This window comes from Zalophus californianus, chromosome X (assembly GCF_009762305.2).
Source record: "Zalophus californianus isolate mZalCal1 chromosome X, mZalCal1.pri.v2, whole genome shotgun sequence".
Taxonomy (NCBI): Eukaryota; Metazoa; Chordata; class Mammalia; order Carnivora; family Otariidae; genus Zalophus; species Zalophus californianus.
In genome coordinates, this window is record NC_045612.1 from 22,774,782 (window position 1) to 22,783,996 (window position 9,215).

Consider the following 9,215-nt stretch of genomic DNA (forward strand, 5'->3'; position numbering starts at 1 on the left):
TTTAGAAAAAAACACAACTTCCTATAATATAAAATCTAGGAAATCAATATTTTCTTCCATGCGTCTGTTATTTCTCAAATTTGTATATAGATTGGTTAATAAGTTTTGTATAGCTGAGTATAAAGTGTGTGTGTATCTGTGTGTATGGTATTCTTTCTCCAATAAAGATGCCTTAAGGACTAGAATAGCTTTCGTTAATACAATATTCCAATCAAATCACCTATTTTGTTTCTGAACTCACAGCAGGAACCAAGTATATTTTGTGGGTGTAAGGAATCACCCAATGAACTTGATATACCTGTTCTAAGAAGTTGCTCTATTACATCCAGAAACCACAGTATTACTCTTTTTACAGTTTGTGAGATTTATTGCTGACTTTTAAAAAAATTTGTATTTAAATTCAACTTAATTAACATACACTGTGTTATTAGTTTCAGAGGTAGAATTTAGTGATTCTTCAGTTGCATACAACACCCAGTGCTCATTACTTCAAGTGCCTTCCTAAATGCCCATCAGCCAAGTACTCTATCCCCCACCCACCTCCCCTTCAGCAAACTTTGGTTTGTTTCCTATAGTGAAAAGTCTCTTATGATTTCTCTCCCTTTCTCTTTTTGTCTTATTTTATTTTTCCTTCTCTTCCCCTGTGTTCATCTGTTTTGTTTCTTAAATTCCACATATGAGTAAAGTCAACTGATACTTGTCTTTCTCTGACTGATTTTTTGCTTAGCACAATAACCTCTACTTCCATCCACATTGTTGCAAATGGCAAGATTTCATTCTTTTCAATGGGCAAGTAATATTCTATTATATATATATATATATATATATATATATATATCACATCTTCTTATCCATTCATCTGTCAATGGACATCCAGGCTCTTTCCATATTTTGGCTATTGTGGACACTGCTGTTATAAACATTGCAGTTCATGTGTCCCTTCGAGTCACTATTTTTGTATCCTTTGTGTAAATACCTAGTAGTGTAATTGCAGGCTCATAGCGTAGTTCTATTTTTAACTTTTTGAGGAACCTCCATACTCTTTTCCAGAATGGTTCCTCCAGTTTGTATTGGTACCAACAGTATAAGAGGGTTCTCCTCTCTATTCATCTACCAACCTCTGTTGTTTCCTGAGTTGTTCATTTTAGCCATTCTAAATGGTGTGAGGTGGTGTCTCATTGTGGTGTTGATTTGTGTTTCCCTAATGCCTAGTGATGAGCATTTTTTTTTCAGTGTGTCTATTGGCCATTTATATGTTTTCCTTGGAGAAATGTCTGATGAAGTACTGATAGTTCATTTTTGCTTTTGTTTTCCCTGTCTTTGGAGTCATGTCTAGCAAGAATTTGCTGTGGCCTAGGTCAAAGAAGTTCCTGCCTGTATTCTCCTCTAGAATTTTGATGGATTCCTGTCTCACATTTAGGTCTTTCATCCATTTTGAGTTTACTTTTGTGTATGGTGTAAGAAAGTGGTCCAATTTCATTCTTCTGCATGTGGCTGTCCAATTTTCCCAACACCATTTGTTGAAGAGACTGTCTTTTTTCCATTGGATATTCTTTCCTGCTTTGTCAAAGATTAGTTGACCATGGAATTGAGGGTCCGTTACTGGATTCTCTATTCTGTTCATTGATCTATGTGTCTGTAACCATTCTGTCTTGATGATTATTGCTTTGTAATATAGCTTGAAGTCCAGATGTGTGACCAAAGTCCAGCTTTGGTTTTCTTTTTCAACATTCCTTTGGCTATTTGGGGGTTTTTTTGGTTCCATACAAACTTTAGGAATTGTTTGTTCCAGCTCTTTGAAAAATGTTGATGGTATTTTGATAAGGATTGCACTGAATGTGTGGATTGCTTTGGGTAGCATAAATATTTTAACAGTATCTGTATGAGCATGGAATGTTCTTCCATTTCTTTGTGTCTTCCTCAATTTCTTTCATAAGTGTTCTATAGATTTCAGAGTACAGATCCTTTACCTCTTTGGTTAGATTTATTCATAGGTATCTTATGGTTTTAAAACAATTGTAAATGGGGTCAGTTCCTTGATTTCTCTTTCTTTGTATTTGTTGAAAGAATATATTTGTCTTTTCCTCTGAGTTTTTTATTTATGTCTTATTTGATTTTTCTTTAGATTTTTTTGTGTGCTTTTCTACTAAATGTTCAGAAGTTTTTGTATATTTCAGAAGTTAGACATTTTTCCATTTATCCATGATATACATTGCAAAAATTTTTTCCCAGTATATCATTTGTTTTTTTTTAATTACTTATGGTGGATTTCTTTTCTTATTTTGATGGAGTAAAATCTATTTTTCTTTTATTACATCTTGAATTAGTTTCCTATTTCTACCATAACAAATTTAGCAGCATAAAACAAAACCAATTTCTTATATTATAGTCTTATAGATCAGAAATCCATAAGAGGCTCAGATAATTCCTCTACTTGGGGTCTCTCAAGAATAAAGTCAAGGTCTTTGCTAGCTTGGTTCTTATCTAGAGGATCTGAGGGAAATTTCACTTATATCATTAAGTTTTGGGTATAATTCAATTTCTTGGGGTTGTAGGACTGAAGTCCCTGTTTTCTTGCTGGCTTCCACCTGGGATCATTTTAGATTCTAGAGGCTGCATTTGCTAGTGTTCCACTCCATTTTGAAAATGAGCTCACAATTTCTCTGATATCACTTTTTACAACATTTTTCTGACTTCTTATTCTGAATTTAAAGGCTCATTTGATTATTTAGGCTCCTCTGAAATAATTCAAATTAATCTCCCAATTTTATAACTGCAAACTACTTTCTACCATGTATCCTAACATAATCATAGTCATGACACTAGAGAACAAAGGCCATAGGGGCCGAAATTATTCCAACCATACATCTACATTTTTAGTTTCATTAAGAAAGACTTCCTACACCCATGATATAGAGGAAAATATACCTTTTTCCTAGAAATTTTATTGCTTTGTTTCCTACATTTACATGCCCAGCGCATTTGGAATTTCTTCTTGTGTATGTTGTGAAAAATGGATCTAATTTTATTCTTTTTTAAAAGATTTTATTTATTTATGAGGGGGAGAGAGAGAGTGAGAGAGAGAGAGAGAGCACAGAGGGAGAGGGAGAAGTGGAGCCCCGCTGAGCAGGGAGTCTGACGTGGGGCTTAATCCCAGGACCCTGGGATCGTGACCTGATCCAAAGGCAGATGCTTAACTGACTGAGCTAACCAGGTGCTCCAGGTTTAACTTTATTCTTTTTTCTCACTTTGATTCACAGTTGTATCTATAACATTTACTAAAAAGTCCATCTTTATCGTTTACTATATTTCTACATATAGCTGAATATAATTCTGGACTTCATTTTATTTCATTTATCTAGACAGATCTACTGGTCTAGTCTATTCATGTGCCAATACCACACTATTTTAATTATACAGGCATTGGAGTATATTTTAATATCTGGTAAATCTAGTTAATCTCCCACCAGACCACTGCTTTTTCACTTTGTTCCTTAACCTTTTTGCAGATAAAACTTAGAATCAATTGTTTATGTATTGATATTTTTACTAGGATTATATTAAGTTCACAAATTAACTTAAAAACTAGACTGAGACACATCAATTTTGTGGTGGTAGAGGGAGAACAAGTGCAAAACCTGGGAGGAAACACCTTAGACCTCAGATGTTACAGAAAGGAAGGCACATTAAACATCTTTGTCTTTCTGGATCATCCTGGAAGCCTTCCTTATTAAGGAAAATTCCCTGGAATGGCTCTCTCAAACTGTTTTAAGTGTTTTATATTTAAATGACTGTAAAGTCAGTCACCATGCAGTGCTCTGACAATCATTTGATGTCTCTCTCTCTCTCTAATGGTGATCACCCTTCCTTTTAATCCAACTGAGAAGTCTGTCAATAACAGCAAAGATAGCCTAGCTTCTGAATCTCCCAAAAAACACTATTAGCACCTTTAAATGTCTTCTCATCCCCACTTCCATAGCCATCCTCTATCATTTACAAATGAAGATAAATGCCATGTGGTTCCTGTTGACATGGACAATTAAGACAGGTTGAACTGACTGCTCTCAGGCCGTCCCTCTAAATGGAAAGACTAGACTCAATTATTCAAATTGAAATAGGAAGCCTAAGGCTTACCAGCTTTTTAGGAGGCTCTCAACTTGTGCTTCCCCTCCAGATGATGTAGGTTCTATTTGTAGAGCCCCAACAATTTTAATCAATGTATTTTTTTCAGAGATACCATGAAAGCCTCCTGGATTTTACTTCTTATAAGGAAGCAAATTATTAACTTGTCTTCCTCCTGTAAACACAATGGCTTGCCCCTCAGGAATGACAATAAGGGAATTTCAAGTGTTTAACGAAATGCCGCAGTAGACCATATAGCTCTCAGTGACTGCAAAGATGTCTCCAAAATGACGTTACACTTAAGGGATCTTACTGGAGGGATAAGTGGTTCCTAATTTATAAATATCTTGCAAGCCATTATCTCTAATACAGGAATTACCTTTAGAAAAGATGGCATAGAATGTTGCCATGGTGTGTCAGTCAAGATTCAATCAGAGAACCAAAAAAGCAGAACCAGCAGGAGATTACGTGTGTGTGTGTGTGTGTGTGTGTGTATGTGTGTGTGTGTGTATGTGTATTTGTTACAGGGAGTTAGAATACACTGTCATCAGGGTTATATCTTTAAGGCTGTTTCTCCATGTCAGATGCTGGAGCTTTGTCACAGAATTTGACAAAGGGAATTGGATTTGTTACAGGAAATTAGGATATATCATTGTCAGGGCCATCTCTTTAAGGCTGTGTCTTCATGTCAGGTGCTGGCTCTTGAAGTCTACAATGCAGGAACTCGGGGAAAATCACAAGCAGGCTGGATCCTCACAAGCATGAGCATGAAACCCCTTAAGGATAGATAAAAATATATCTCCATTTTTGTTGTCACTGACCTAGGTAAAAGCTGAGGCCGCTTATCATGGTTTTAGTATATTTTAATATCTGGTAAATCTAGTTAATCTCCCACCAGACCACTGCTTTTTCTCAGAGGAATCAGAAAAACTGAAGGAGAATCCAGGAAATCTAGAGAGATTGCAGGCTCACATGTTGCTTCATACCAAAATGTCAGCAAATCAGCAGTAATGATGGAAGCTAAAAAATGGCTAATGCCTCCCTTCTGCTCTTCCAAACCTGAAGTTTTCTTTGTGTAGTTAGTCAATATTTTATTTCTACTCCCAAACAATATGAAAATCTTACAGTGTGTAAAGACTGATCATTTTATTTTTGAATGATATATTATTAATGTCTGGGATTTTAGTCACATTTTTTAACTTCAAACATTTATATATTTTTATTATTTTAAACCCTCCATTTTTTTAACACATAGCAGCATAATTTGCCATTTTATTTGCTCACTTCTAGTATCTCATACATTTCTTCTGGGATAATTTTTCTTCTTTCTGAAGTACATCTTTTAAAACTAACTTAAGTGATGGTCTTTTTTAAGTACACTCATTCAGGTTTTTTTTGTTTTGTTTTGTTTTAAATCTGAAAGTTCTCAGGTTCATTAATTATTGGATAAGAATTTTGCTTATAAACAATTCTAGGTTGATAATTCTTTTATCTCTGTTCTTTGATGATACTTTCCATTTTCCTTTGACTTCCATTATTAATGAGAAATAAACTATAATTGTGATTGTTACATTGACAGTAATATCAGAGTATAGATCTTTGATTTGTTTGTTTTTCTCCAGCCACTTTAAATATTTTTTTTATCTTTGGTGTTCAGCAATTTCAGTATGATACATTAATGTATGTACTACTTCTTTCCTTCTTTTTTTGGAGGGGATTCCAGCTTTTTTATTTTCCCCCTTTTATACAAAACAAAGTAGAAGAAATAATACAAGATTAAAACTACAAAAGTAGTTAATTGGTAGAACACATATACACAAAAAAATCCAGATAGCAAGATAGGCTTATCTACAATGAGGAAACACATGTAAAAATTAAGGTAGTTTGTAGTTTTCATAGGAAACATTAAAAAAAAATCAAACATATGCTACAATGGGTGCCACTGTTTACAGTAATATTGAAGGGGAGAAAACACTTATTAGGGACAGATATACCGCAAGGTCCAGCATCAGTGCAGTAAATTCACAAAACTATATTACAACTAGTTAATAAGAGTTTAAGAACTGTTTCCAAATGTCACATTTTCAGCCCTCAGAGGTTCATGCCTACAGATTTCAGCTATTCTAAATTTCTAGCTACTGAGAGGGAGAATGATTCTAAGACACTTTCCAAGCAGTTACAAAATCTCTGTAGACCAGAGGCCACCTATCGTCGCCAAAAGTCTGCTCTCCCCAGCAGCCCTTGGACTCTTCAGAGAGAGAGATCTAGGAAAAAAGTCAGATGCCGGCATAAACACCACCTCCTGTGCCAAATCTCTGGGGGCCAAAGCAGCCAGCAATTATCTTCAAATAAGAATCTTGAGGCTTACCTTCAAAGGCTTAGTCTGGTCTCGAAAAATTAGTAGGCTGAGATTATTTTCTACTGAAATGACTCTTGACTAAGTATAGGAAGACTTCTGTCCTTTATTGGCTCATGTTGGAGTAAAGGTCATAGACCTGTCTTAACCTATTATGTACTTTAGTTTCAGTCAGCTGAAAACCTGAAATTAAAAATATGCTAAAAATCCTAAACACAAACTTCTGGAAGCCTGCTGTTAAAAAGCCTCTAAGGATCTACTAACTTGAAGGCTAAGAGCACGGAGAGATGAGCTCAAAGCCTGTCATAGTCCCCATTTGGGAGGAAAGATCAATGTTTCTTACAAATTACTAAGTTTTTCACAAGGCAGAAACCAGCACATACTAGGGCATGGAATTGGTTTCATTTTATTCCAGAGGATTCTTCTCCCATTGTATAGAAACAGCATGAGGAATGAATCTTAACTGGTCTCTTCATTGGAAGTGGTCAACTTGGTCTCTGTATTCATGAAGCCAGGCAGTTTAAGCAGACTGTGGAAGCAGACAAGTAGAACCAGCTTCCTGTAGCCACAGACCACTAACTTGTATCTAGCTAAAGCAAAGATCAACTGGAACAATTAATTATCCAAAGTCACAGTTAACTGTACTAAAAAGTGAAGTTCACCACTATATTATTTTAAAGGAAGTTGCCTAAAAGTAAGAATGCAATTAACCTGGGTGGAGAAAAATCAAAACAAGTTGTACTCACGAATGAGTTTTCCATTTAAGGCCAACTAATGAGAATGCCTCCAGCTACACTTCACATGAAGACACTATGCATAAAGCCTTACTCCGCAAGTGTGAATTTCTACGCACTAAGGGCAAAAGAGGGAGAGCAAAGAGCTACTTCTGTAACATTTTAGTATCCAGACAGCATAACAGAAACTGTTCCCAAGGACAATGTATATGCCATTCATTACACTGAATAAAGCAGATGCATTATTCATTTTTCTTTTCTTTTTGTTTGAGAAGCTTATTTATCTCCCTTTTGGCCATTCCAATGTACTTCAAAATGATTCCATGCTGGTTTAATCCAGGAAGCAACAGTAAGAAACTCACTATCAGGTAGGGTGAGCAGCAGGTTGTGGACTTGCTGTCCTACCCAAGCAACCGCAGCAAGAGAAACGATCGTGGTCATGAAGTACATTTTAGGCTTTTCTTCCTTTAGTGTAAAGAGGTGTTTCCACCAGCCCACAGGTCTGCATCGAGTTTTTACCAGATTGCTACAAATTTCATGGAATCTTTGCTGTTGCTCAGTGGTCCATTTATTGGAGCCAAAAATTCTAGGAGCTAGAATGGGAACAAGGTAGTCAGCCAAGCACAAAAACATAACAAAACAGGAAACACCGGACAGAACAGATGGATCTAGATAGTAGATGATCAGAAACACCAAAGAAACCACACCCATGATGGCAGGTGGAAACCAGGCTCTTTCCCATCTGAGGACTTTATCAGCCATCAGCATCACTTCTCCCCATCCCTGCAGCTGCTCTTCCAGACTTGCAGTCTCTGCAGCCAGCAGGTTGGTGCTGCGATTATCTCCCTCCGCCATCGTCCCTGAGGTGCTGCCTTAGCGGGCGCACACTGCCCCCCAAACAAGCTTTCCACAGAGACCCACACAGCGACCCTAACCTTCTTTTATATCTGCTTAGTGGTGTGTATATGTATATATGTGTATTTACCAAACTTGATAACTTAGGGTTTTATTTTTTTTCATTTTGTTTTATCAGTTCAGGATTATTTCCAGTCAGTTAACTACTGAAAATTACATCTCTCCTTAGTCTGTTATTTCTGAGAGACAGTATGTCAAAGTAATTAAGGCTATGAACTCTGAAGCAAGCCTTTCTTAGTTCAAGTTCTGGTTCTGGCACTTACTGACAATTTTATTTGGGACCAGTTGCTCTATGTGCTTCTTTCATTGCATTTTGTAAAATCAGGATAATAATAACAAGCAGTACTTACTATCTTATGTGCATTGCTGAAAATATTTACATGTAATTATTCATTTAATACTCACTACAACTCTCTAAAGTAGGTACTCTTATACCCACTGTGCAGACAAGAAAATTAAGACAAAGATAACTTTAGAAATTCACCCATGGCAACATAGCTAGTAGTGAGAAAGGGTGAGCTCAAATCCAGGCTGTATGGTTTTAGAGTTCAAGAACCTAACATACATATATGTCATCATACGTCATTTAACAAAAATTGTTAGAAGTTTCTATTCTATTTTCATGTATCTTAACCTCTCTCACATTTTCAATCTCTTTATCTTTCTCTGTGGCCTTCATCTCTTCCTTCTACTTCAAAACACCTTTGTTCAGCTATATCTTGTTTAACTCATCCATTGAATTTATAGTTCCAGTTATTGTTTTCTATTTCTAGAAGTCATATTTGTTTTGTTTCTAAATATACCTGGTTAATTAAAATAGTTCCTGTAACTTCATTTTACTCTAGAAACTCTAATTTCTTTAACATATTAAACATTGCAGTTCAATATATGCAATTTCTATGAGTGTGCTTTTCTTTTTTTTACTTTATTGAGCTATAATTTACATTATTTATGAGTTATAATTACCTATTTTAAATGTAAGATATAAGGATTTTTAGCAAATTACAAGTTATGAAACCATCAACATAATCTTGTTTAGAACATTTCTATTGTCCCAGAAAGATCTCTTGTGCCCATTTAGAATTAAT

The 9,215-nt window shown here is 35.6% G+C and overlaps 1 pseudogene; it reads right to left on the reverse strand.

The window, feature by feature from the left end:
* Positions 1-7,324: 7,324 nt before the first annotated feature.
* Positions 7,325-8,099, reverse strand: LOC113931087 (annotated as a pseudogene).
* Positions 8,100-9,215: the final 1,116 nt, after the last annotated feature.